This window comes from Aythya fuligula, chromosome 7 (assembly GCF_009819795.1).
Source record: "Aythya fuligula isolate bAytFul2 chromosome 7, bAytFul2.pri, whole genome shotgun sequence".
Classification (NCBI taxonomy): Eukaryota; Metazoa; Chordata; class Aves; order Anseriformes; family Anatidae; genus Aythya; species Aythya fuligula.
Window position 1 is genome coordinate 36,095,485 of NC_045565.1, and position 27,531 is coordinate 36,123,015.

General features: G+C 39.6%; 1 protein-coding gene across 1 annotated transcript in view; it reads left to right on the forward strand.

Annotated features, from left to right (window-relative positions):
- Positions 1-27,531, forward strand: part of MGMT (O-6-methylguanine-DNA methyltransferase) — a 156,938-nt gene that overhangs the window by 25,408 nt on the left and 103,999 nt on the right. The window lies entirely within an intron of this gene.

The window sequence follows — 27,531 nt, forward strand, 5'->3', positions numbered from 1 at the left end:
GTACTGTAACCATCCTGCTTCTGCCTGTGTTTTGTTCATGTTATGTGCTCTTTGTGTTGTGATTTTTTCATGATACAGATGTGTGTGGTACCTCCACTGATTTAATACGCAGACACACACACAGACAAAATTATCTTATCCTGGAGATGCTGGAGATGCTCCTGGGAGGAGGAGAGGCATCTAGCACTAAGAGTTCCAGCAGCACAAATGGTGAGCATGTTCTGGTCCTCATGGAAAGCCTCTCCAGGGCTGGAAAGAAAACATTCCAAAAGGTTATTTTTTTTACCACATTCATTGCACCATATAACTGGACAGCTAGACATATTTATCACATATGAGAACTATGTTGGAAAGCTGCCTGTCTTACAGACATTTAGGATTCAAAATATATGTATATATATATATATTTGTACTATGGAGAGTCTGGGCAATTAGCTTATTTTTCAATTTTTTTTTACTTCAGCCACATGCACTGCAAAGATGCAGGATAGGGGCTGTGGTTTAGCTGCCATACGGACCGTTCCACAAGGACAAAGTGATGTGACATTGAAATGCTTCTTAAATCTTTATTTACCACGTAATGGCAGGCTGTTTGTTTTCATCCTGCCCCAACCAACCTGTGGCACTGAAGTTGCTCATATGAAAGGCCTTGAAAGTCTCCTTTAATAAGATAAATATTTTTGTTTTGTGTTTCAATGAGAAATCTCTAAACTTTCCTAAAAGTGAAATGAAGGTTTCATCACAGGTTGCTGTCAAGAAGAATGAGTCTCCCTGAAAGAGTGGCTGTTGGGTTCACGGGTGGATCAACCCATGCTATTGCAAAAAACATGCTCGTGTGTAGAAACAGGTATGGCCATCGGGCAATCACTGCATTATTAAAAAGCAATATGGAAATACACCAAGACATTGATGGCTGTTCTATTAGACCTAGACCTCTTGTGGTACATGGTGCTACAGTAGACTAATACAACCATGCTGATCGAAAGGCAGCCTTTGGAAAACCTCGTCTTGTGATGGCTAGCTGCCCTGAACAGCCTGGGATACAGAGGCCTAGATATAAGGGAGAAAGAGAATATTTCCTCCCTCAACATTTTAAACTCTTCACGTTCAATGATCAGACTTGGGAGGAGTTACAGAAAGTTTAACCACTATATGAAAGAGTTGGTCATAAATATAAATCAGCTTATATTAAGGCAATTTGAAATGTACTACCTGAATAATTTGAAAGTAGTCATTTTTCACAGCTCATGAATGTTCTTCACCTCTGAAAATAGTTTGTTCTAATTTTAAACACTGACATGAACACTTGAATGTAGAAAATGTCTCGTGTTTATGTATCTAAAATTCAAAAGTCTGGACTGACCTGATCTCTGTGTTGAACCCTTTCCCTCTCCCCCAGACAGAGTGCCAGAGCCTGCCTTGGTTCTCGCCACCTCTCTTTGAATTCTTGGGAACAATCATATTTCTTCTGTCGACGGTGGCAAGTACCACCACCCAACATGGATGTCGTCTTTGGCAGGGGAGGACTTGTAGCTTTCTTTTTCAGGCTTTTTCCACTTTAAAGTTTGTAGAGGTTTTCTGCTTTTGCTGCCCTGGTGGTGTGCTTGTCTGTTAAACCAGATCCCCATTTTACTTGGCTTCAGTGTTGGTTGCAATTTCTGTTGGTCATGGTTGGGATCACCTATCAACTCCTGTAGGTCAGGAGTTTTCTGTGTGCTGGGTAATATTGCTTGTGACTCTGAGCTTGTCCAGATGCTCTTCATTTATGCAGATATCCTCTGGGTTTTAAGATTTATGCTTCAGTGTGAAACAGAGGATATCCTCAGAGTTGTGATAGCATGTCTCGTTTCCTGTCTGTTCTGGGAAATACTTTTTTTAATACTTTTTTTTTTTTTCTTCATAGAACTTATAGCAATAACAAAAGCAGGCAACAAAAGAATACAGGAACAAAAATACATTCATGATGCATATGAATTCCAGTGTATGTAGGTAACTTGGAAATGAACAAAGAATCTTCTGCCTGAACTAACGATAAATCAAAGTAAAGAAATGCCAAATGGTCAAAAAACAACCCCCAGGTATAATGAAGCTGAAGGAAAATAAAAAGTAGCAGTACACATACACATTCTTGTCAACATTTCTTACCTGATGATAGTGCTGCATGTTCACATCTTGAATGAGTCAGACTTTTAACTTTGCCTATGATGTAGATCTGGAATCTTGCAGCCTTTTATAGGCTTCAGTATGTAAAGTAAAATGTCTTGCTTTGAAAGCAGTGTTATCTACACAGTTACTTTTAGCCCAGCTTGCTAGGGCTAAAAATTCTGTTCTTGTTGTTGGATTCTTTGTATTTCCAAGAGGCAATGTAGGGCTGCTTCAGGTTGGATTTAGCATTTGGATGACTGCAGGTATTTCTGAGTTATGCCTGACTACTTACTGATATTCATGCCAAAAGCATGCCCCATCTTAATTCTTAGTTTAATTGAAATCTTTAATAGAACTATCTGAATGGACATATATTTACTAATTTATTAAACAGTAGCCTTGCTGAAATAATAAAACAAAGACAGTTGTGACACTTGCATATTAAATTTTTGTTTTGTCTCAGTTCACATTGTTACTTTGTCTTCACTCAATTCTTTTCTTTTGGGTCTATCACTTTGTTATCAAAAATCCATAATAATTAGGATAATTTATCACCACACAACTCTAACTCACACAACTTAACTACAGGCTCTGTCAGGCTAGCACTTACCAAATTGAAAGGTCTGCTTTGTTTTGGACTCCAGGAGAGACATCTGGGTACATTAATTGGGATACATCTTTTTCATTCATCCAGCACTTCTAAATTGGGAGTCCTGTTAAGTACTGACTTTCCATCTGGAGTAAACTTTTCAACTGCTAATGAACTGAATATTTAAAATAGTCATATTTTTCTTAATATTGGTCCGTCATTTAAAAGAAATGGTCATGCTATTGCTTCTGAGTAATCCAGCATATGATGCCCTTGTTTATTTGCCAAATACCTATGAAAGTGGCATTCCCAACACCTTTATCCAGTAACTCAGGTGGCAGCATTTAGTCTATATATTATGGACATTATTATATGATACAACGACTTCTCTGCCCACCAGAAACTCCCAGATTAAGTTTTAGTCCACAGAATGGATCATCAGTTGAACAGTGAAGAATCTGTTTCAATGGATCTTTTAAGTAATGACGTTTGTTACTGTACATAGAAGGAGCCCTACTGGTTCAATTAGGCTTGCAAAATATTTTTGTATCCACCTTAAAAAAAAAAAAAAAATCCCTAAAGATTTTTTTTAACTACTTCACCGCTTGCATGGGGAAGAGTTGGAGACTTGGGTTTGTTGGAGCTGCATTAAATAGCGCAGCAGTCTTTCCGAGGCTCTTGAATATTTCTTTTTGAATTGGAAGGTGGATGAGTACTGCACATTTGTATCTGTTCATCTGATAATAGATGCTGAGAACAGGACGATGGGCTTTCCTTGGCAGTGGTTACTGAACCCCTTTTTCTCAGCCCCCGCCTCTGATGCTGATACTGCAGCCAGCCAAGAGCTTAGCACCAGTGCCGCCGACGCAAATTGAGGGCTTCATCTGCGATGTTCATCCTGTACTTGCTGAGTTTGTTGTCATAGAGGCTGTTTTATGGTAGTGCTTCAGGATTTTGCTGTTGCTATTTTGCTTTTGCAATGACACTTGGCCACTGCTGCCTGAGTTTCATCAGCTTGTTTGGCTGCTTTCTTTTCTTGCACATAGTTTCCCTCATTTCTGGGTCTGGGATAAATATGGAACTGCGCTTCTTGTTGCACTTTCATTGTAAATTGCTCCATAAAAATTCTGTGTCTTTGTAGTTATTGTCTCATCTTTCATACTTGAGGGAATACATTTGCTATTGTATCTCTGCTCTACTTACCCATTCGTAGTCTTTTCCTCTCGGTGTAAGGCAAAGTCTTGAGCAATCTGTTTAGTAAAGCACTCTTTCTACTTGTACCTTGACCATTTCTTTTTGTCACACAGATAAAATCAGAGATACTGGGTAGGGTTCCAGGTTCCTGTGTTTTATGTGGGTCTAGTTGTTATATTTGAAGGAAAGATACCTGGCTGTATCTAACAGTAAGTTTTTGATAGTGTGAACTCTTAATATTGCACATGAGAGTTGCTCTTACCCTGATTCCTTGTCCTCAGAACTGCAGGAAAAGATTTTCATTTCTCTTTTGTAATCTGGCACAACTCAGATTTCCTATCTTCTTTATCTTCATTCTAAAATGCATTTAGACCAAATAAGGTTTGTGGCTTATGATTTCTTTAACATGAATTAATCAGAAGAAATCATAGTTCATAACTGCTCTAGACAAGCAGGTGAAATAAACAGTTGCAGTTATGTGCGTTGGTATGCAATCCCATCACATTTAGATATTTTTCTAGGAGATTATATGTACCTCGTGTCTGTCTTAATTGTACAAGTGTATGTAAGATTTATGAACAAAAACTTATCAAAGTGTTTCATGTAAAAATGCAATTTAAACGTTAATTTTTCATCATCAATAGAAAGGACATAACTTGCCACAAGATAGTGGCATAAAGCTGAAGTTATGAGCTAGAATCTGCAAACTTTTATTTTCAAAATTTATGAGAAGACCCTCCATTTCAGTACATTTTTTTTCATATTTTTGAATATGATTACTCTCTCATGTAACTTCCGAAAATTCAATCTCGACAAAGTTGTAAAATCTTTTTTGTTCTTGTGCAGGGAAAAATGCCCTATCTTCTCCCAGTATGACAGCATTTCTAAAAACGAAAGAGCAAGGAAATGCTTTTCTTACTTTTGGTACAGGAGTAAAATTGATTCCAGAACATGAGTCTTTTAGTTTTGTGCAGCTTTATTTCTTGAGCAATACCTATTACTGTAGTAATGGTTGGCAGAAGGATCACAAATGCTGCTCAGAAAGCAAGGTACTGTCAGTTCTTTAGGTTGCATTAGACGAACTGGTTTTCTACCGAGGAGCTGGACATCTCCATCGGTCTCAGGTCTCCCATTATGGAACAGCTAAGTTACAGCCCAGCTGACCTTACGAAAAATACTAAGATCTAAGGAGAGGTGGAAATGCATTCCAATGTCCTCTAGCTTTGTTCTAGAAAACCTCATTTTGGGTGAAATCCTCACGGTCTCTTTGATTTGCAAGGGTTGAAACTGTGCAAATGCCACTGTGTTTGCAAGATACAATATTTAGCCATAATGCAGATGCCTTATCTCATAATGAATGTGAATGGACTTCATATGAATGTGAATGAACGCATAGAGAAAAATTTAGCTGCATTTTGCTTGTATTATTGCACATTTTACAACAGAATTGCTACCAGTTGTGTGATGTCTCAAGTGTTTGACATCAGATACAACGCTGCCAGAGCATGTATTTTGATCTTCATGTACCAATAAAAAGTTTCACATCTTTATCATCTTAAAATGTCTTTAAGGCTAGAAAGATCTCTTCAGGGTTTGAGAATATTAGTATATAAAAGTGAGGAAGAGAGTTGATGCCATTGTTCTGATTTAAATGACAAAATTATAGGCAGGTATGGTAATGAATATCTTTACCAGAGAACTAATGACAAAATTATAGGCAGGTATGGTAATGAATATCTTTACCAGAGAACTAATTACTTAAATCAACCTCATCTTTTTCTTTTCTTCCTATAACTAAGGAGATCCCAGCGTATTCTGCTTGAGCTGCTTTTGTGGAATTGCATGTTCTTAATTCCTCATAGTAAATGTTTTTGGACTGCTGTACGTGGTACGTGGAGGTGTTAGCAGGCTTCGTGGCTCTGGCTCCTTGCATGTTCACCTCAGGGCTCCGTTGTCCTCACCGTGCTGCTGGGGCCAAGGGTAAGAGGCGAAACCCCAGTATGCAGACTGGGCAGGGAGGAGAACGTGGGCACTTGAGATGAGGCATTGATGTTGAAGTGAAGGAGGAGATGGCAGAGGTGATCTGTGACAAGCGAGCTGGAAAGCACCTCTACTGAACGCTGGCAGCCGGAGAGGCTGAGATGCCTCCAGAGAGTCAGGGCAAGGCCGTGTTCAGCCACAGGTCATTTTAATCCTCCTGGGAGAAGGGATCTGCACAATCTGAGGCATCCCTGTAGGAAGGCAGCATGTCACACAGTGACTGCAGCACTGCTGGGTCCACACCAACCCACGCGTGGCATCTGGGATTTTGGTGTTCCCTTCCCCTAGAGGTCTGCTAACAGCTCGTTGGGCTTTAAATACCTTGAAGAAATAAGGGTTCTCTGTTTATCTCAGACAGCTTTTCAACATAGTGGTTTCCAAAACCTTTGATCTTTGCAGCATCACTGACTTCCAAAACCTTCATGGTGGCAAATTAGTGCTGTTACTCCCCGTTTGGGAGACGTGGCTTTTAGGACATGGAGATGTGTGTGGCCATACTGGGGAGTAAATGGCTGCAGCATCCCAGGCTGTTAAAACGTCTCACCCTGAAGAGAAATGTGGGTTACGGCCTGTTTCAGGCTGTACAGCATCGCTGTCAGCTTGAAGTTTCCAACAGTGCAGCAGGACTCAAAATTCTGTAATGTACAGTAGGCATTAACTATTTCGCTGGGATATATGAACTTTGGAAGTGTTTCTCTATATGTACAGCTTTGTACTTGAAAGAGGGTTGAATATTGACCTAATTTGTCTTTTAAAAGGACACAGAGTTTTACTAGAATACTTATGCTATTGAACTAGACAAATGCAGGTACTATTCCTTTGGTAGTCGGTGTAGAAGGTTGATGTGCTATAAGATTTACTGTGCATCACCTTAGCCATCATTCCCATAAGTATTAATTTTAACTCCACTAATAAGAAACTGAACAAAAGTGGAATTATGAGTTCAGTAGTATTCTATGAAAGGTCAGTTGTTAAAAAGGCAGAGTCTGACATTCTGTGAAAAAGGTGCCTTCATTAATCATCCTGATAGGATAGCATAGGATATTCTTGACCAATACCCACGAACCTTACAATATAATGGTTCAGGAAGTGGTGCTTAATTCTTTGTATAAAAACAAGGATTATTTGAATGAATGCACAATGGCCATTTTTAGTGCTGTAACATCACTATTTCTCAATACAAAATACAGAAAAAATAATGGGGGTGTTTTGTATAAGACACACTGTCATTATTTTAAAAGTTTGTTTGTTTTATAGAAGCATGTATTCATATGGGAATCATATTTAAAAATACATCTTAAAAGAATAAAAATGCAATAATACCAAACACCAATATTAATGTAATTTATAAAGTATTTATGACCTCTTAGAAGTATTTTCTTATTATATTGTTTGAATGTGCAGCTTTGTTTCACATTAATTCATCTCTGTAAATCTTGAACAATTACTCTTGTATGAAAACAACAGTTTTAATTGCGGTGTATAATGTTTTCTTGTATGAAATTATTGTATTGTATTGTTTGTGTTTTATCCTTGTCCACCGTAGTGATAGCAATTTTAAAGTTAATACAAATTATATAAATTATTAAATCCAGGCCTAGTGGAACATTAATCAGTGGAACATCTTTATTGTGACTGTTCCTGACAGATTATGTTCACCGTGATGCCCATTAATGCACTGTATTGTAAGATCTGATGTCCATTACAGAATCCCCTTTGTTACTGGTGTCAGGTTTAATTCAGGACAGCAAATCTCAGTCCAGGTTGAACCTGCTTTTTATATTTGATGGAAAATACTGTTTTGGAAGTGAGGGATCTCACCTGATTAATTCTTTCAAAGTTATTAGTTTGTGTGGCATATTCTGTAAAATGCGAAGTCTGCAATAGTCTTTTTCCTTTAATGTCATAATTTTGCATAATGGCTGTTTGTGCTACATTGACTAGGTCCATGGATTGCTTAACATAAGTGATTACATTTTCCTATGATTATAAACTCCCTCCATTAGAAACACTGTACAAAAACTTGTAAATGATTTGTTGTTTAAGCTTTCTACTTCATTAGCTGCAATGTACACTTTACAAGAGTCATTGTCTAAGAGTTAGTAATATTTGTAATGAGCTGTATAATATGGGTCCTTTTACTAAATTTAAAAACAGATGGTATCTGTTAACAACAGTTTATCATGCAAATTGAACCCTAGCAGAATTTTCTTTCAGTGGTTATGTTGCTGTAGGCCAAATGATGGTGTCTTGTTTTCGTTTTTTTTTATGTAATAACAGAAGGAAATAATTGTTGTTTATAGATAGTCGTGACAGATGCAAACTAGTCATGGTCAAAACTCTCCTCCCCAGAAGGAAAAATACAACCCTTTTTCTTTATTGAAAGAGTTAGATTTTCTTTCATGACTTTAACGAATGCTTTGATATTTAATTTCAACATTTGTCATTTTTTCACTTCATTCCAGATTTTTTAGAAACATGCTTAAGATTTTTCTCATTTAAGTTGTGAAGCAGCTGTAAATGAGAATTTCCCTTTTGTGAGGACTTGAACATATTGATCTGAACAATTGAAAAGATCAGAGGATGTAATATACACGTTTTTCTTCTGGCTTTAAAAAAGCAAAATTTGAACATACTGTATTAGCAGTTGTGAAATTGTAAGGAATCCTCTTACAGTATTCTTGTTGCTAGTCCTCCTGAATGGGGCAAGACTTTGAAGTAGAGTCCCCATTTATGATACCATTTTTCCCCTCTTTACAAAAATACAGAGAATCATTATTTTTAATTCTTTTATTTATTTATTTATTTTAATTTATGCCCCAGCATGCTGACAGAGCCCCACCCTCCGGTGGTTTACCTGCTTTCTTTTGATGGGGAAGAAGAGAAGGAGATGTATGATAGCAACCAGAGAAGACAAAACCTACCTTTTAGTTTGTCCAAATAAAATGATTAATAATCTCAGCCAGGATAGCTGATTAGAGCCCGGACTGTACCCACTGCGCACGGTGGGTGAACAGGGACAGTGTGCTGGGACCAAGAGGATCATCTGATCTGCTACAGAGAAGAGGGATCTTTCTAGACTAATCCTGTAGTATACGAGATAACTGGAGATGATCACAAATAAGATGCTACGAAGAGGAGAATTAGGTTTTCATGTTTTTCTTTGTATGTGGGTTAAGGTTTTTGGTGTTATCACCTGATAGGCAATCTCTTCCAGTGGCACTGAAGTGTAAAGCTCAGTAAAGGCAGTCTTTTTTTCTGAAAGAGACCCACAAAAAGCTTACTCACTCCTCTGTGCACACAGTCTTCATGCTACCTTGTTCAGGACAGCTGTTATGGAACTGTTTTGTCATTGCTAACCTAACCTGGATTTGATGCAGATACTAATGACTTCCTATCCTTCAGGCACAGGCTCTTATGTCTTAGTACTGAAGCTAGTAGAGTCGAGTCCTGGTATATCACTACACTTTCTAGATGTATAATCAGTGACAGCACAAACTTATACTTGAGCTGCTCTCTGTGCAATAGGAGAATGTCATGTGAATAACTCTCCAGTTTTCCTTTACCGAGCACCACGTTGGGCAATTGTCATCAAACAGCACAAAATTCTGCTCACAATTCCCAGCATAAAAGATATTTTGTTTGAAAACTGCTGTTACATGTGCAGCAAAATTAACATCTGTTGAAGCATAGCTTTTTTTTTTTTAATAAGCTGTGTAGACTGCCGTGTCCTATTTTTAGCTCTGCAGCTAGATCTGTACTATTTTAAATCTCAGCCTGTGAAACAAAGGCCGTAGTGCTCATGGTTCTTTTAAGTTCTCAGCTCAGCACTTGTACCTCTGAACCTTAGTGTTTTCTCCAGCTTTGTGAGCCTGGTGGTAAGACTTGTGTTCCCGCTGTCCACCAGTAAAATTTGTGTCTTTGCACTATAACTAGAATAAAACCATCTTACTGCAGAAATGGTGCCTAGCAGGTCGCAGTGCTGGGTTATCCCATTCTGGCAGTCGGTGGACAAAAAAAAAGAGAGCAGGCATAGTGCTGGGGTTCATTACAGATGTGTGGGCAGTCAAGAAGAGTGAGGAGCTGAGCAAGAGTGGAGCAGAAACTCCAACCAGCTCTCCTGGGCTGAGGTTGTACAATACCATCCCTCATGCACTGGTAAGGAAGCTTCTGTGGGTATTGCCCGATCCTACCCTTTAATAAGGACTTGCACTATTTTTTTCAGTTCTAGCAGGAAAACAAAAAAATTCTTGAAGTGGTTCTACACAACTTGGCATTGGAGCCATGTGGAAAGCAGTGCAGTTTTTCTGCCTCTTGGCCCAGTTTAGTCCCATAGGTATGCAAATACCCTGATACCCTTTCATGGTGCGTCGTGGGAGAATCCCACATCTGCTCGGCTGCAGAGCATTCCTGACTCGCACGCAACACTCGTGTTGATTCATCTGTCAAATGCCAGTGCTTTTCTTTGCCTGTTTTTCTGAGCTAATTTGGTCATTTTTACTCAGGGTACAAATGGACTAGCACCATGGAAAAACATCAGCACCGTTTATGCGAAGAAAACTGCGTTTTAAGCTGAAATGAACAAAAGCCTTGGTGGGCTGTGTTTCCCATAAAGGAGTGGGCACTGAGTGAGGGCAGCTCTTGACGTGAGTTTCCTTCTGCTCCATGCCGACTGCAAATCCAGTGACTCACTGGCCGAGGGACAGCCCTTCGTGTGCGATGGTGTTGCTCTCTTACTTGTCCACTGGGTCCAATTTATTCTAGGTCAGCTGTTACTTTGGGAAGGAGGCAAAACTAGAGCCCCTTATCTCTAGGACTTTGTTTTAGATTAACCCAAGGCTAGTAATGGCTGGAGCTCATTACTGTATTATGGTTATTCAGTGGCTTATATAGTAATTTATGGACCCAATTAATTTTCTACTTCACAGGTGTTCCTGCAACCAGTGGTCTCTGAAGAGGTGTCCAATTTTAAATAGGTGGTGGAAGCTCCTCAACTCTGCCATTTAAGATGGTTTACTCAGGTCAAGCGATGCATGCATCTCATGTTTATTTGGCCTCCTGAGATGTCTCTCTTGTTCTCTCATCCCCCTTTACTTGTTATTTGTCCAACTTCTGTGCTTTGTGGCAGTTTGCAGTCCTTCGTGGCTGGCTGATGGCATCATGTCCACATTCTCCCCCCCTGCAGCTGCAGAAGATGAAGAGGTGAGGCACTTTGTTCCCATCATCCATGGAACAGGCGGCTTTACATTGCCAGCAGAGAGATGTTGCTCCTAAAGTAGTGGTAGTGGTGGGACTGAGCTGTTAATTTTGGAGGTGGCGGGCTGCAGAACAAGTGGGGCAGTCCCTGCCTCAGCATTGTTGTTTTGCATGGCTTTGTCTTTCCATTAGCCTGTTTGCAGGAACAAATATGCAGGTACGCCTTGTGGTGGACATTGGGGACCTCCCATGCCCCCCAAAACTGTGATACAAAGCTGGTGAGGCAGGGGTGCCAGACTCCCTGATCTGAAGGCAAGAAAACAGGCAACCCTATTCAGTGAATAAAAATGGGAAATACATTGGAGTCTAGATACAGTATCTTTGTAGTAATAAAAGCAGTAGTACAGATTTACTGGTGAAGGAGTTTTAACTGTAATACTGTGGAATAGTAGGTTATTTTGTGTTCAAGAGCTACATTTATCACAAAAATGATGATATACAAATCACTTCCATATCACAAAATGTTCTTGGTCAAAATTGGCTTGAGGCAAGTGATATCTTCGAGTAAACAGTATATGAAGACCATATCTTAAAATGATAGATCACCTAATTTTGTTCTGACAGAGGTTTTTGCCGCAACAAACATCTGTCACTGAAATACCAATTCAGAGATATGGAAGCCAAATTGTGGAGGTTTTCTAGTATTTGTCACTCCTAACTTAAGAATGCTACTGTTAGTTCTCTAGATATTTGAAGATAGTAGGCAGCTTGCAGCTTAAACACCCTAACATATTTAGTTAAGTATTTTAAGAGATGTAAGCATCTGTAAATGCAGATTAGCAAATTCTGAAGGGCTACACATTGATTCTGTATGGTAAATGCAGAGCTGATTTGTTGCTGATGCTGCATACAAATCCCATGAAAACGTAGCTGGTGTTGTGTGGAAGAGTTTAAAAATATTTGATAACTGAATGTGTTGTTATTAACCGAATTTTAGAGCGAGCAGTGTAAAATGAAACGCAGGTTTTGCACTGAGCCAGTACTGCCATTTTGGACTTTTCAATGTGGGGTTGGCAACAGCATAGCTGAGCACCAAATGGCCTCGCATGGCGCGTTTGGTGCTCCGTGCTTTTCAGCCGGATGCGATTCCATCAGGACAGCTCGCTTAAGGAAATGGTGCATTATGCAGAGCTCCCTGGGACCTAGGGGAAAGGAAGGAACTGGTTACTGCACGGGGTATGAGTGCCACATAGTTCTGATACACCCTTTGAAAACAAATTTCTGACCCTGTTCCACAACTGAGTATCAAACAGTCATCACAAATGGAGATTTCATCATAAGCATTTAGACACCTGATTAAATTTTATTTGGTTGATAGATGTTAGGGGATATAAAGGCAATAAAAGTAGAAATATCCTCTACTCCAATGTAATTAGTTTTTATGTGTTTATAATTAGCACCTTTTTAATAAATAACATAAACTAAACAAAAAAAAATGCAAATTCAGTGCTGAAATTAGTTTTTAAGTCTGATTTCTGTTGACCTGCTGCAGGAAAATAAAATTTGGCTGCAAGCTACCAACGTTTTGTGATATTTTGCAGGAAGGATGAAATGGCAAATACCAGGTCCTCAGAGGAGAAAAGCAGTTACTGACAAGTCATGTTAGAAATTTTTCCAAGATTATTATTATTATACAACACATTTTGGCCTAATTGCTCTGAACACCATTGCTGTTTCTTTTGCTCTGTTAACAAGAACGTCCGTATCAGTGCAATCACTAAGGTTTAATTTAAATACATATCTTCCTTTACAGGCTGCCTCAGCACAGAGGAAACATTTCCATTGTAAAAATGAAAATGTGTTATTCTTAATAACTTCAAGTTTTTTTCTGCTCCTTTTTAAATGGTGCTACGACTCAGTCTGAATCGTGAAAGATCTGATAGAGTTTTCTTTGCTCAAATACATGTTTCCTCTAAGTTACATAAATTTCTCAAAGTAAAGCCATTGGGTTCATTTAAATTTCTCTGGCTAAACATAACATAGAAAATGGAAGCCCTATTCGAGCTAGACAAGCCCTATGTAATAATAAATGTGAGAACCAGAAGTTGAGATTCCTTACCTATTTTTTCAGTCCTTGTAATTACCTAATGCTTTTTGCTGAATTATTTTAGAAACAGTTTTTTTTTAAAATGTATGCTTCTGGTTTTGGTGACATGGAGTGGAGTCTCACTTAAAAAAAATAGTAACCAGTCAGTGAATTCAAGATGTTGTAAAAATGGCTGTTGGCTACTAATAGAAAGCAGGGGGGAGGCTACTAGGTGTCAGAAGATTTAGTGCAAATTATTTTTCTCTGAATTGCAGATCATCTACAGCACAATTAAAGGTCAGTTTATGTACTATAGGAATTAAAAGTAGTATTAGCCTTCAACAGTAATAATTTATATATTTATTTAATGTGGCAAATGTAACAAGAAATCCGCAAACAAAATTATTCTTTCTCCCTAGCTTTCTGATCCATATGTTAAACTTAATCAGCATTGCTGACTGCTTAAATTCAAGATAATCTCTCAGGGCTTGTTTAATTTGGACCAAAACCTGACAAACTATTTATCAGGTTTCCCTATACAATATGGAGGAAAATAATTTGGTTAAATTTCATGAGGTGTAAATTTGAATGCATGAGATTCTGCCTTTTCTGTAACATCATAAAAGTTAATTTAACAATTCTGTAGGAGCCTGGGGGTCTGTGGTGTTTGCACTACAAAAAGTGGAGCTACTTGAGGAAGGGAGCATGGCTCTGCTCTGCCGCACGCATGCGTGCACAGGGGAAACAGGGAGAAAAATAGCGACTGAAATGTGCCATTTATATTTTGCTCTGGTTGCCAGGTAAAAAGCGTCGCGGCTGGTGTCAGAATAGTAGTTCACGGTGAGGGATACGCAGCACTAACAGTGGACTTTGCTGTAAAAACCATGGGCTTCGTGGGGAGGGAAGAACGGGTTAAAGAATTCATAAAAAATGAAGGATCCTAATATTAAAGTGGGGGAAAATGTGGGTGAATGACATATTTTTTACACACCTCAACTGTCAACATTTCTAATCAAATCATCTAGCCTTCTTGCTTCTTAAATGATACAAGCAATATTTCCTGTAATAAACACCCCTAAGTCTAATGAGAGGCCCTAAGGCAACTTCAAATGTATGAATTCATTATAATTGAACAACATAATCTGCAGGGCAAAGATGCCTGCTACCCAGTCTTTTAACTTCGTACAGCTTGGGTGTTCTATGAAAAATGTTATACATTTTGTTTACAATGTATTGCTGCTATTTGAAGTATTGTATGTTCCTGTAGTACATAAGATGGGGACGCATAATGGAGGAAAAATCAAGGAGGCAATCTTTCATTTTGTTCTTGTATGAAAAATTCAAAAGACTGAAAACTCACCCAGAGAAATTTTGCAAGCATATTATTTTCCGATGTTTCGATCAATTTGTCTGTCAACCATGCTGAGAGGTGGAAGGGGCCAGCAAAAGCAATTTAGCTTGTGAGGTCCAAAATAGAAATGTTTTAGGAAACCTTGTCACATGTTATTTTTTTATATTAGAACTGCTGTGTTTTTTATTTGCTAGTCATATTATGAAGAGAAATTGGTATCAATCATCTAAATCACCTATGAATATCTGATATAACTATTACTTTTGTGCATATAAATAAGGAGAAAATATTTAAATGAAGCTTTTAAAGCATAGGAAAACCTTTGGGTAGACAACAGGCTCCCTACTCAGGTTTTCCCATTTAAAAAATATACCGTGCATTTTAATTGATTGTACCCAAGTGACATCATACTGAATCATCTTGCATATGAACATATTGACCTCTCTGTGGCTTTAATTAAGCCATGATTGCTTTATGATAAGTTTGCTGTGGATTGATAGGTGCGCCAACTGATGTTTAAACTCGACATGCTCCGCGTGTGCATGTAGCTGTGCAAGACAACATGTGCAGGAGAGAGATTAATTCTCTCGTTTGGGAGGGGGGATGTTTGTTAGTGTGATAAATACGGATCCTGTCACTAGTGAGCTGGTGTGTATGGGCTGGGAACGACAAGCATGGTGGCAAACAGCAAATTTTGTTCAGTCCCATGGCCATTGTGCTTCGCTTGTGCCAAAGTGTCACCATGTCACAAAATGATGCAGGGAAAGTTTGTTTAATGCAGGTGATGAAATTTTCATTTTGGTAAACCAGAAGGATTTGGAAAATTGGTAATACTTCCATAACAAACAGTTTATCATTAATTTACTAGGGCCTTAGAGAATAAAAATCAGAGCTGTCACCTTATATTAAGTGGCTTGTGATTATTTTTGTATATGTCTGAGTACGTTTATAGGGATAAATACATGCGCAGATGCTGAAGGATGCATAGAAAGCTTTGAAAAATGTGAATGTTGTTGACTGTGCAAACAGGAATAGCCTTTTGTAATGGAGACAGCAAAAAGCGAGGGAGAATAGCATTGGTGATGTGGCCCAAAGCTGGACTTCACAGCTGTCTGCCTTTCACTGCAATCCTACACTGGTGTCCGTCTGCCTTTTTGGAAGAAAATTGGGGAAGGTGGTTTCCACAGACCTGCAAGAGGTGCATGGGTAGTCATTGGAAGCAACACATCAATGAGCAAATCAAAGGCTGGGTGCTTCAGATGCCCTTTAACCAGAAATGATTCTTTGAGACAAACAACTGGTCACTGTGAGGTTGGCTGTTGAGGGGACTAGGTTGGGTTGGGTTGACCATGAGGGTTGGGAACTAGGTTGGGTTGATCGTGAAGGGAGGACGAGGTGGAGAAAATTAGAAAAATTTGAGTGATGAGAGAGCTTTGGAGAGTTCCAGCAAGTGAGATGGAGAACCTTGTGGGTTTTGGAAGCAACAGTGGAGACGTGGGGGAAGGAAAGTGATTTTGTCAGTAGCTTGAGATGTAAAATAAAAGTAAACAGGAGGCCAGGTGACATTTTCCAACTACTGGAAAGTGATCAAATCCTCTACTGTAGGAGTGATCCACTCCTCTTCATGCGATCTCAGCAGTGACAAGGATGATGCAGATTATCACCCTGCCATAAAGGGAAAAAGAAGATTTCAGAGGAAAGCTGTAGAACTGTTTTGAAATGGAGGAACCAATGAGAGACCAGGAGGCAACATGATATCTAGTAGTCGTGTCTTTGTGAGGTTCTTCTACATAGCAGTGACCAGATCACGGTGTAGAAGAGTGCACAGAGAGTGGGCAAGCAGATGAGGGGAGCAAACAAACTTAAAGGGGAAAAAGGAAAAAATAAAAAATAAAGGAGGTTAGGAAATACAAGAAATCAGGATAATTGTGATCAGTAAGGCAGAGGTAGAAAACTGCATTCACTGGGCAAATGGAAGGATAGTCCTGAAGGCCATGACAGTGAGTAAATCCAAAGTTAACTGCATTTCTACGTGAGTGTTTGCTTGCTGTTTGAAGAAAGGAACTTGGTGGCATTGATTCCTTCTGGAATGTTAACAGATATTTGGGGGAAAATTATGTTTTTAAATTTTCTTTCATTTATATGAGGAACAAATGATGAATCAGGATTGTCCTTCTGAAGGCATAAGGTGGTTTCTATGAAACAGCTAAGTCATGCATGCCTCTTACCGAGCAGAAATGCATTGTCCTGTTTTTAATGGAAGATTCAATAAAAAAGAGGTATGCTTTGTTCCGTCTCTTAAAGATGAGAGCAGCACTTGGTGCTTTCAGGTCCTTAGATGCTCGTGGCTTTTTGTAGGACAACATAAGTACTCGTTAATGGCTTAGCTTTTTCGATTGTGTTTTGTATCTCAGATCATCCCCTCACCTTCTGCTTCTTTATAGCCCTTAATTTCTCAGGCTCCACAACCTCCTGATATTTATATCCTTGGTCAGGTTTTGCTACCTCTGAAGGAGATGCTTAACGTCGATGGCTCTCATGGCTGTGTAGTAAAGATTGTAGCTGAGAAATCATCCAATTATTACTCGTGCCTTATGACCAGAGGCTTGCGATGCTAGGGGTGGAGAGCGCCCATCTCCTCCTTCGTGCACAAAACACGCCTGTTTGATACAGTCTTTCGTTTTCTCAAGAGTAAAGGTTTCTGCTGTTTCCTTGGAGAAACTCTACTCTGGCATAACGAATCCAAGTGCTTGTAGCTCCTGTGCTGTTCACAGCAGATGTTTCTTGTAATTTCGTGCTATTATTCCGTTATATTTACTTACCTGAATAATGCTCCTTGATAATTAGAGATTATTCATTTTGAAATTGATAAGCTGTTTAATTACCACTTTTACCTACTGTTTATTAAGATTGCATGCTACATGTTGTCATGTGAAGCTAGTTTATTTAATTTTCTCTCAAACCAAATCTCAGTTTTGATAATTTTTGCCCCGTGAATTCTAGAAATCGGAATTTTCTGGAAAAGTTGGAAATAAAAGTGTCACATCAGACCAATTCACATGGAACTGGTAGAAAATGATGTGCTGTATTAGCCGGATACGACAGCCTTTGAGTTTGGAAAGATTAAATTCAAGATGATTTGCTAGGGAAGTCAGTTGTGTAATTATTTGTAGTGTGTGTCATGAGTAGGAATTTATTGCTGTTCAGATAAATTTATACTCTCCCAAATAGATATGGTTTATTTTCCCTTATTCCCAGCACACAGATGTGAGTCTTGCAATGGGGAACAGAAATTTTAGTGCTTTTAATATTCCTCATACTGTGTTTTAGAACAGTTCTGCTTTTTACTTGAACATTCCACTAACAAATTAATACATTTTTCTGTCGACCTCCAGTCTTGTGGAGCTTGCTTCTGCTTGCCTTTGATTGTTTGTGTGCATGTGTGTGTTTATGCTTCTGGTATAAGAAATCTCAAGATCCTCAAGCTTCAGAAGCAGAAAATATTCGTTAAATTTTTCTGATCATTTAAACATCTGAAACACCTTCAGGTTTTTACTGACTATGTGTTAGAAGTACTGATGGAGTCCTGAGAAAATCCTTCCCTCATTTAGTTTTGTAATGTGGTGAGACTGTTCCTTTGTAGCATTTGCCCATGAAGCAAAACCAGTATAGTAAAAACTTGGATGGGGTAAGGCCGCCTTTGTGGAAAAACCTTTGCTTTTAAAAGCCTGTAATGTAAAAAATGGTGTGGCTGTACTGGTTTTTAGGGCTTGCTTTGTAGCACCAAAATAGTTTTTCGTATCACTTCTGTAGCTGTGTATTTAGTCAATGAATGTAATATGTCTCAACTATAGCTGCAGAAATGCTTTCAGAACTGGTTAGTTCATGTAAAAAATATTTTCTTTGATTAACACTGGCCTCTGGGAGTGTGAGAGAATGGATACTTGGATGGAAACTTAAAGCTAAATTATAGTTATCTACAACTGATGGAAGGGATTGATCATTACCTTTATTCTTGTTGGCTTAGGTTAAAATGCAGGTATATTCAATCCATTTCTCGAGTGGTATAGAAATTCACTCAGGTAGTTCTTGAATTTCTGAGTCACGAGGCTCAGGATGGAACTACTGAGGGTTTGGCTTAGCGCATTTTTTTTCGTGCTGTATTACTGAGCTTTATTTAAAGGAGAGGAATGCGGGGCCTGCAGCCTTCTCTGCTGTTACAGAATCACAGAATCACAGAATCACAGAATTTTCTAGGTTGGAAGAGACCTCAAGGTCATCGAGTCCAACCTCCAACCTAACTCTAACAGCCCTCCACTAAACCATATCCCTAAGCTCTACATCTAAACGTCTTTTGAAGACTTCCAAGGATGGTGACTCCACCACTTCCCTGGGCAGCCTGTTCCAATGCCTCACAACCCTTTCAGTGAAGAAGTTCTTCCTAACATCTAGCCTAAAACTCCCCTGGCTCAACTTAAACCCATTCCCCCTCGTCCTGTCACCAGGCACGTGGGAGAACAGGCCAACCCCCACCTCGCTACAGCCTCCCTTGAGGTACCTATACAGAGCGATAAGGTCGCCCCTGAGCCTCCTCTTCTCCAGGCTGAACAAGCCCAGCTCCCTCAGCCGCTCCTCGTAGGACTTGTTCTCCAGGCCCCTCACCAGCTTCGTCGCCCTTCTCTGCACCCGCTCAAGCACCTCGATGTCCTTCTTGTAGCGAGGGGCCCAAAACTGAACACAGTACTCGAGGTGCGGCCTCACCAGAGCTGAGTACAGGGGGACGATCACCTCCCTAGCCCTGCTGGCCACACTGTTCCTAATACAAGATATCATCATTCTGCAAGTTTCTACAGTGACACAGTTGCTAAAACCAATTTTTAGCAACCAAAGTGGCTATTCCTAATAATACCAATTTCAATTTTCAATTTTTTAGCTTTCAATTTTTCCAATAATTCTCAAATACAGCTCCTATTTACTCTTCTATACCTGGGATGACTTTGAATTTCAGTTCGATTTCTACCATAGCGTAAACTCTCTGACTTTTGTCCAGGCCCTCATTTCCTTTCTCATGGTGTTTCATGAATGTTAAGTACTTAATATTGAGTGTTTCAAGATTGGCAATTGGGAAATACAAATGTGTTTTTCTGTCTCCACCACCTGGCAGGAAGGATGAATTTTTCTGCCCAGCACCGTAAGAGAAGAGTTCGGTGTAGCTCAAATTTCCGTTTTCTGTGCATGTTCTTTTTTGGTTGTGTTGTTTGGTTTGTGTTTTTTTCTTTTTTTTTAGATTTTGTTTTGTTTTTACAAAATATTGGTTTATTGAGAGATGTGTTACCCTCAATTGACATATTGACATTTCCAGGAACTGTGGTTATTGTTTTGAGAAATACAATCCTACACTGACAGATTCCTATCATTATTTGGAACCGTTGCTGAGGGTTAGTGAGACAAGTCTCATAAATAATGAAAGTGAATCATATTGGGGAGAACAGCGGTGAGAAACAGCGGAGTGTACAGTGCTGACACCGGATAATTTTTGTGCAGCCATGACATCATGTGGTGTTAATGTCATGCATTACAGTGGGGACTTTGACTTACGGCCCTGAAACTCTGTGGCGTGGTGGTGATTAACTTGTGTCCCTCTAACTACCCATCGGAGTAATTAGCAGTGCAGGGGATAACTAGGCTAGCGCTCTGTGCCTCCCCGCGTACCACGTAGCCTCCCGGGGTGGTTTGCTCACGCAGCAGACACAAAAGCACTGCCCATGCAGGGAATACACTTGAACGTGGAATATTTTTTACATGGTTTCTAGTAACCTAAATTTTCTCTCCGCAGTTACACAGACTTTATTATTTGACAGCTGTAGAAGAAGTTTCACACTGGACTGCATCTGATTTGCAGTTTTACAGTGAGCAATTGGCAGCAAAGGTAAAAACGAGAAACAAGCCCAGTTCTGGAGGAGTTGCATAACGCAAAGGCTCATCAGTGTGACTGTGGCTTGACCTGGTTTTGGTACGTGTTTCTCAAGTTAGCAGAGAGCTCTAATTAACCTCCTGTTAAAATAAGTTAAATCATTTCATTTACTCCGAGCTAACAAATTTCTCCCTGCTGTTATTTCTGGAAGCAGGTAAGTTTAATATCAAATGCCCTTTGCATGCCAGAAATGTGTTTCCATTATTATTTAACCTTATTCCTACAATGATGATGCCCCTGTATGTGCTGCGAAAATGCCAGGCTTGAAGAGAGACTAACATACATTGCCATAATTATTTTAATGAGAGAGAATGGAGAAGACACTTCTCTGCCATCTGTCAACAGAAAGCAGTCATATTGCACGCTAGACTTTATTCACTTATAAATTGTTCCTCGGTACTGAATAGTGAATTCTCTATTACTTCTTCTAGGTCAACAGCATTTATAATCTTCCCTGGTTCTCTGTGAAGTCTACAAATTATTACTCCAAAGACGCTCATTAATTTTGTGGTCTCGCATATCTAAAATTGAAACTTCCACACATTATTTGCTGCTTTGTGTGCTTGTGCCCCTCTGCAACGTTGTACGCACAGAGGGGGCAAATAGGTTGCAGAAGCACGTGAGCAACTTTTTAATGTGAAAATACCGTAATCAATAAATGCTGTAGAAAGTGTTGAGGATACTTTGATTTTATTTAATTTATTTCTCACGGGGCTTTTATATTTAAAAAAGAAAACCCATATAATGCAGTTTGCCAGCAGGTGGTTGGAAAACCTGAGGGAGAGGAGGATTGGCAGTTTTTATATTTTTCCATACCATTATTCTCTTGACTGTTTTTACTATTACTTTAGTGGCATGGAATTTGTTTCATACGAAATTACGAAAAGTCAGCAGTTTTATCCACCCGCGTACTAGCCTCCTTGATGATGCTGTGATCCTGCCAATGTAAGATCCCACCATATCACACTTAACATTTTATATATATATATATATATATATGTGATTTTAAAGCCAAAAAGAAGCTATTTTAAAGGCAAGAAGCTGGAGCAGTTGCAAGGTAACGCAGTCAGTGTTGTGTGCATGTCTATTCATGAGGTTGCTTGCCTCTGCAGCTGCTCCTCCTTGCCGTTGTGTGATGCACATGCCTTAGGATGAGGGAATCCAAGTTAAGAAATTCACAAGGTGGACTTCCAGTGAGGAAGAGGACCACTTGGCAGCTTGCAGTGAGCTGAATGCAACTGGCAGCTGGGCAGGGCCATGGTGGTGCTGGGTGGGTGTCCAGGGACAGGGAGCTCTGCAGGCGCTTCACCAGACAAGTATGGAAGTTGTATGGCTGTGGGTCACCTTCCTTTGCGTTAGCCTTCAACATTTCCTGTCAGTAACTTGCTGAATTTAGTGCACAGAAATCCACCAGGCTGGACTTTGTTTTTAGCTCTGCTCCAAGCCATTGGAGACTGTATGGGTTTTTCCATGATTCAGAATTGCCTCATTCACTTTCATTCTATGGTTAACATTAGGGGTAAATCAAAAAGAATTTCTCATGAAAAGGCAAGAACTTCCAAATATTTTTAAGCAGTATGACCATTCCCACCATTAACTATTTTCTAAAAATAAGTTGCTGCAAGTCACTCCCACATCTTTCTGCATATTCGTACCAATTAATAACTGCTGGGAAGGTCTTTGTTCTCCTCACTGTTCCGAGGTTATTTTTCCTTCTCTTAACGGGACTGCAGCAAGAGCTGAGCCAGGGGAGGAGGAGGAGGGAAGTGTCTCTGTTCCCAATTCTTTTTACCCTCCGAAGAAGGCAAGGGGTCTGGGAAACCTGTGTTTTGGGTGGTTGCAGGCTGTACCCCGCAGCCCTTGGTGCTGGGGCAGCATCATGCCTTGGCTCAGGCTTTGACCCGTCCTTGCCCTTTCCCCCCCCTCACACCACAGCTCCAAGTGGCAGAACTGTTCTATAGGCAAATATCACTGCCTTTCTTAAACATTTTTGAAAACACCACATTATGTAAGTTTTTTTCATGCTCCTGCTGTTCCTGTTTAGAATAAGGCTGTGATGCTCAAAGTCTTGAAGTGAGCGTGATTTGCATTCAAAGACTTTGTGATATTGATACTTCTCAAAATACTCACCCAGCTGAAGAACAGTTGATATTTATCTGCAGCTTCAAGTTGCTCTGTGTGGAATCAGAAAGGAAAGAAAAGAAGGAAAAAAAAAAAAAAAAAGAGAGAGAGAAAAAAGTGAAACTAAAGGTTTGCTGTTTTGCTTTTTCAGTAAGTGTACAGAAAGATTTGAAAAGCGAAACTGACTCATCATGTACTGAAATGTGCTGGAAAAGAATTAAAACTTTGTGAGACAAATATGTGAAAAAATGCAATTTTCAAACTGCTTTTAAATTTGCCTCATTTAATGACAGTTTAAAATAAAACTGCAGTATCACTTTATTGTAATATAAATCAAAATTACCATGAGCTGCTTCAAGCAATCCTGCTGTGTTTTCAGATGGGTGCTGCAGTTTGAAAACCAGGGTATAGCGACACTGATTATTTTTTTCAGCTCTCTGATTGTGAAATGTGAATCTTTTTCTTACTTTCCCTGCTCAGTCACCACAAATCAGACTTTTCATAGACTGTGTGATATTAATCTCCATGGGGTGGACACCTCTATGCAGGTGCTATAGCTCTCCCCCTCCTCCAGTTAATTCGGGTTTTAATCTCACTTCCTTTGATTTATTTACTTATGTCATGTGTAATGTGTCTGGCTTCTTGCCCTCGCTCTGCTTTCCCTCTTGTATACATTCGATGCATTCTTGCTGTTTCATTGTTGTCTTCACCTCTTGCTTTTCTTCCTTGGGATACACTTGTTTGATATTGTGTTCTCCAGTGATGAATTTCCTACGGTTTGCTTACTCTGGTTTAACTTTCTGATGTGTTATTACACAAATTGCTTTTGGTATTTGCTTCAGTTGAAGCATATGAATCAAAATAATGATGCTCGTGATGCAGGAAAATATGGGCTCCGGCGCGGTGATTCTTTATTTTGTTAAATTTCCCTAATCACGTCGTGACCCCGGTTCTCTTCCTGCTGCAGCTTCCAAGTGCGTTTGTATGCAGTCCTGCTCCAGTCCCTCAGTGGGCTGTCATGAAGTTTATTCACTCTGAGAATATAAGATTTTGATGGAAGAAAGGGCAAAAGGAGACTAAGAACAATAATATGGCTTCATGGATTCTGCCACTAAATGGCAACATTCATATCATCTTTGGCAGAACGAGGATGTTTATGCAGGTAATGACGTGTACAGATGCGTTAGATGTAACGTTTCACAGATGTGTAAACCCTGTGCTGCAGAGAACGAAGCACCCCCTGTTCTGATGGGCGTTGAAGAAGAATTCACATGGACAGGCTGTAGCACCCTCGTCTGGTATGGATTTTGTCTTTTGCCCCCAGAGCACTTGGCAGAGGCTGCAGTCAGAAGAGGCACTGGGCTGGGGGAACATGCCTTGGTCAGACTCCTGTAGTGTCCAAAAGGTTTGGTGACCTCTGCCATCAAAGCTTAGTAGGCAGTAATTTCAAAGCTGGATTGTTTCATGTGACAACCTAGATTGAGGAGCTTTGTGTGCCGTATACACAGGGTAAGAAGGAAAAATGCCATTACCATCATAGGCGAACTTGCTTAAAAGCTTTACGGGTGGAATAGAATAACATTAATTCTCTAGCAGCAAAACAAAACCAGCGTGTTACAAAACACAAAGTGAATACCATTTTGCAGGCAGGCACCGTGCATCTCTGGTTTCTGTGACTCGAAGTGGACCTGTAATCTAATTCAAGCAAATGTGGTTTGGGGTTTGAATCTACAAAGCTGAAAAACACTGGTAGCATTTTCCTAAATACACGCAAACAAAACCTGAAAATTTGTGAGAAAAAAAGGTGTAGAGATGACTTGTCAGAAAAGCCATGCAGTGCTTGCTGCTTGCTTTGGGGAAGTATTGTTGTCCCAGCTCCTGCAGGAGGGCAGAAGTGGGGCTGGAGCAGGCAGGAGCAGCAGCAGGGCCGGGTTTGTGCCCATTGCTTCCACAGCCAAGATCCAGCTGCCTCCTTGTTTATGCCTGGGCACGGCACCAGTGTTCAGTAGAGTCCCAGCCCACAGGATCTGGATGCCAGGAGATACAGTTGGTCTGACTGATGGAGAGGTGCCGAAGATCTGTTTCTTGATTATATTTTCCAAATTACACTAAATATAAAAATCCCAAATATTTCACAGTAAAGCACGATAAGGGGAAGAGTGTGGTGTTTACTGCCCTTATCTCCCTCTCTGTCCCCAGACTTGTACCCAGGGGCAGCCTGGGACCGCAGCCAGTTGTGGTGTAACCCCACAAGCAGCTGGGCTGTAGGTATGGAGCCGTCTTCAGAGCTCTTCAGAGGCCAGGTTCTGCTTCCATCATGCAGGTGGTGAGCTGTAGGCTGCACCACGTGTGGGACTGCTGGCAGAAGGTCCAAGGTGGGCTCTGACAAGGAGACAACACGTGCTGCTGGTGGGCAGCAGGAGCTTGTGGGATGGAGCTCTAAAAAAGGTCTCCCGAGGTCTCTTAGTGACCTCTTTCAGAATTATGCTGTGAATAGTTCAGGTGAGCTTAGCTGTCTTAAAAAGAAGTAGTGAAATGGCAGCATATCTTTGTTCACAAAGCAGGTCTGAAATTTCTAAATGAGTGTTCTTCTGGGTACTGCACCGGGTTGGCTCAGCGTCCCGTCATGGAGCAACAACAACTACAGCACCCATTTGATGGGTGCCCACTAAACACCAAGAAATTAACTAGTTACCTAATAACTAAATATTTTTTTTTTTAATTAGAATTTGTGAAAGTATTTCATCATAATCATTATTTACTCATTTTCTCTAATGCCAGTGTGCTTAACTGATTTAGTGGTTTGATGGTGAAGCTGTGCGATTTTTATTTTTTAAACCTGTCCGAACACCTCTACTCCACTGGCCTTAGTTAAATTTCTCAGTACTTCCTTGCAGAGGAAATAAGATCTGTTTATCATCTACTCAAATGCCTATATCATTATTCAAGCTACACGTCTGAGGTCAAAGATAGTATCACATTTTCAGCAGTACAGCAGTGGATGATCCAATGTGAGCACCAGTTTTTCTAAAGTAAAAGCAAAGTTTATTTTTTATAAGGCAAAAATGGGAGAAGATAGCAAACTTAAAGTTAATTAGATTATTTAAAGTTAACATCAGGGCTTTTGGTTAGAGCAAAGGCAGAGTCCAAGTTCATTTTGGTTGCAGGGGTTAAGCGAGATGAAAATCTCACCTTGTCCGTCTCCATGCTGCTGCCAGACTGTCTGTCTGTCGGACCCTCATTACTTCACAGGAGACAAGTCTACAGTAAAACAGGGCAGAAGGTTTTTCTTTGTCCTATATACTTGAATATTTCAACAAACCTGGGTGGCTTTCTGGTTATTTTTCAGTAGTCTTGCATTCCTTTTCCTGCTCTATGGTCTGCTCAAAGTTTGGTGTTTAAGCAATGCTTTTGCCCAGTTTCATTGAACGTGTTTTAAAGTCTAACACCCAACTGTTAAAATTATTGCATCTTTTCCTTGAACACCTTGCCAAGTAAAATCTCATTACCATGCAAATAGAAATAGTTCCTATTGCCATGCAGACAAAATGTTACTGTACAGATTACAAATTCTTGAACCATAGCATAGTGCTAAACATTACATTTATAACAAATGTAACTTATACACAAGAAAGTACAGTTTGATTGTCTAGGAATGAGTAGGAAATGTCAGTCTGAGTCCTGATATTTTACCAACTTAATTCATATTGCAGCACAGCAGTAAGTACATCTAATAATATAAATATGATGCCGTTGTTAACAGTTCATGTGTTGTAATCTTTGGTGATGATGGTTGAGGATGTAGATATAAATAACATTTTATTTCCTTGAAGGCACCAACTGTATCTTACAATGCTGACATTTAGGAAAGGTTTGTTTGGCGTGAGCAAGCAGACTTGACAGCAAGCAACTGTTCAGGTTTTGTGTACGTGATTTTCATGTATGGAAAACATTTATTTTGTGGGTTCTGTGTAAGTATCTGTTGAAAATTTGGGCCTTGGGATCATCAGACTGTACTCCTGTTTAAAGATCAATTTACAGTTAAGAAGTACAGTTGTGTGAATTTCAGAAAAATGGTCACTTCATACAAGTGACCTGAACCATATGCTTAGTAATTTTAAATCAGTTTGTAAAGTCAAATACTTTATTTAATACCTAATTAAGAGTAATTTATTGGCAATGAATGGACAGTAGTTTTGTTTAGAAAGTATAACCATTTCTTTGGACAGAAGTTTGAATGATTTCCAAAATGTCAACCACCTTTTTTTTTTGTTTATTCTTTTTAGGAAAAATGATTTTGTATGCAAACAATCACCAGTTCTTCTACTGGTGTCTAGGCCATAATGTAAATATTTTAACTGTCTGTCTTTGCCGTTCAAAACGCTAGAAATATGTAATTCATCCAAAATAAATACACAATTTTGAAGCCTATTTTCAACCAGATGACTTTGAGGAGGTACTGGAAACAAGCCAGTGACTTCTCATCTTGTAGTTCCCAGAATTAATTTCCTAAGAAGTGCAAAAGGCTACAATGCAAAATTAATTCAATCCACACTAAATGTTTGCATTTGCCAGTCATGTTCCGCTCTTTTTAGAAATATTCATCCTGAATTTTCTGCAATTGTTTACTATCTCTATCCTACAGGATAAAAACAAAAATCAAAAGCCACACATCTTATAAAATGATGGTTTCCCAGGTTTGATTACATTTGTTCCTTATTTGAAATGGGGAAATTCCAATGTGTTTGGTACCCGACATTGTTAAAAGAGGAGAGCTGTGCCACTGACTTGCTCTGCTGACCCGTCTTTTCCAACAACTTGTCCAAGAAACCAAT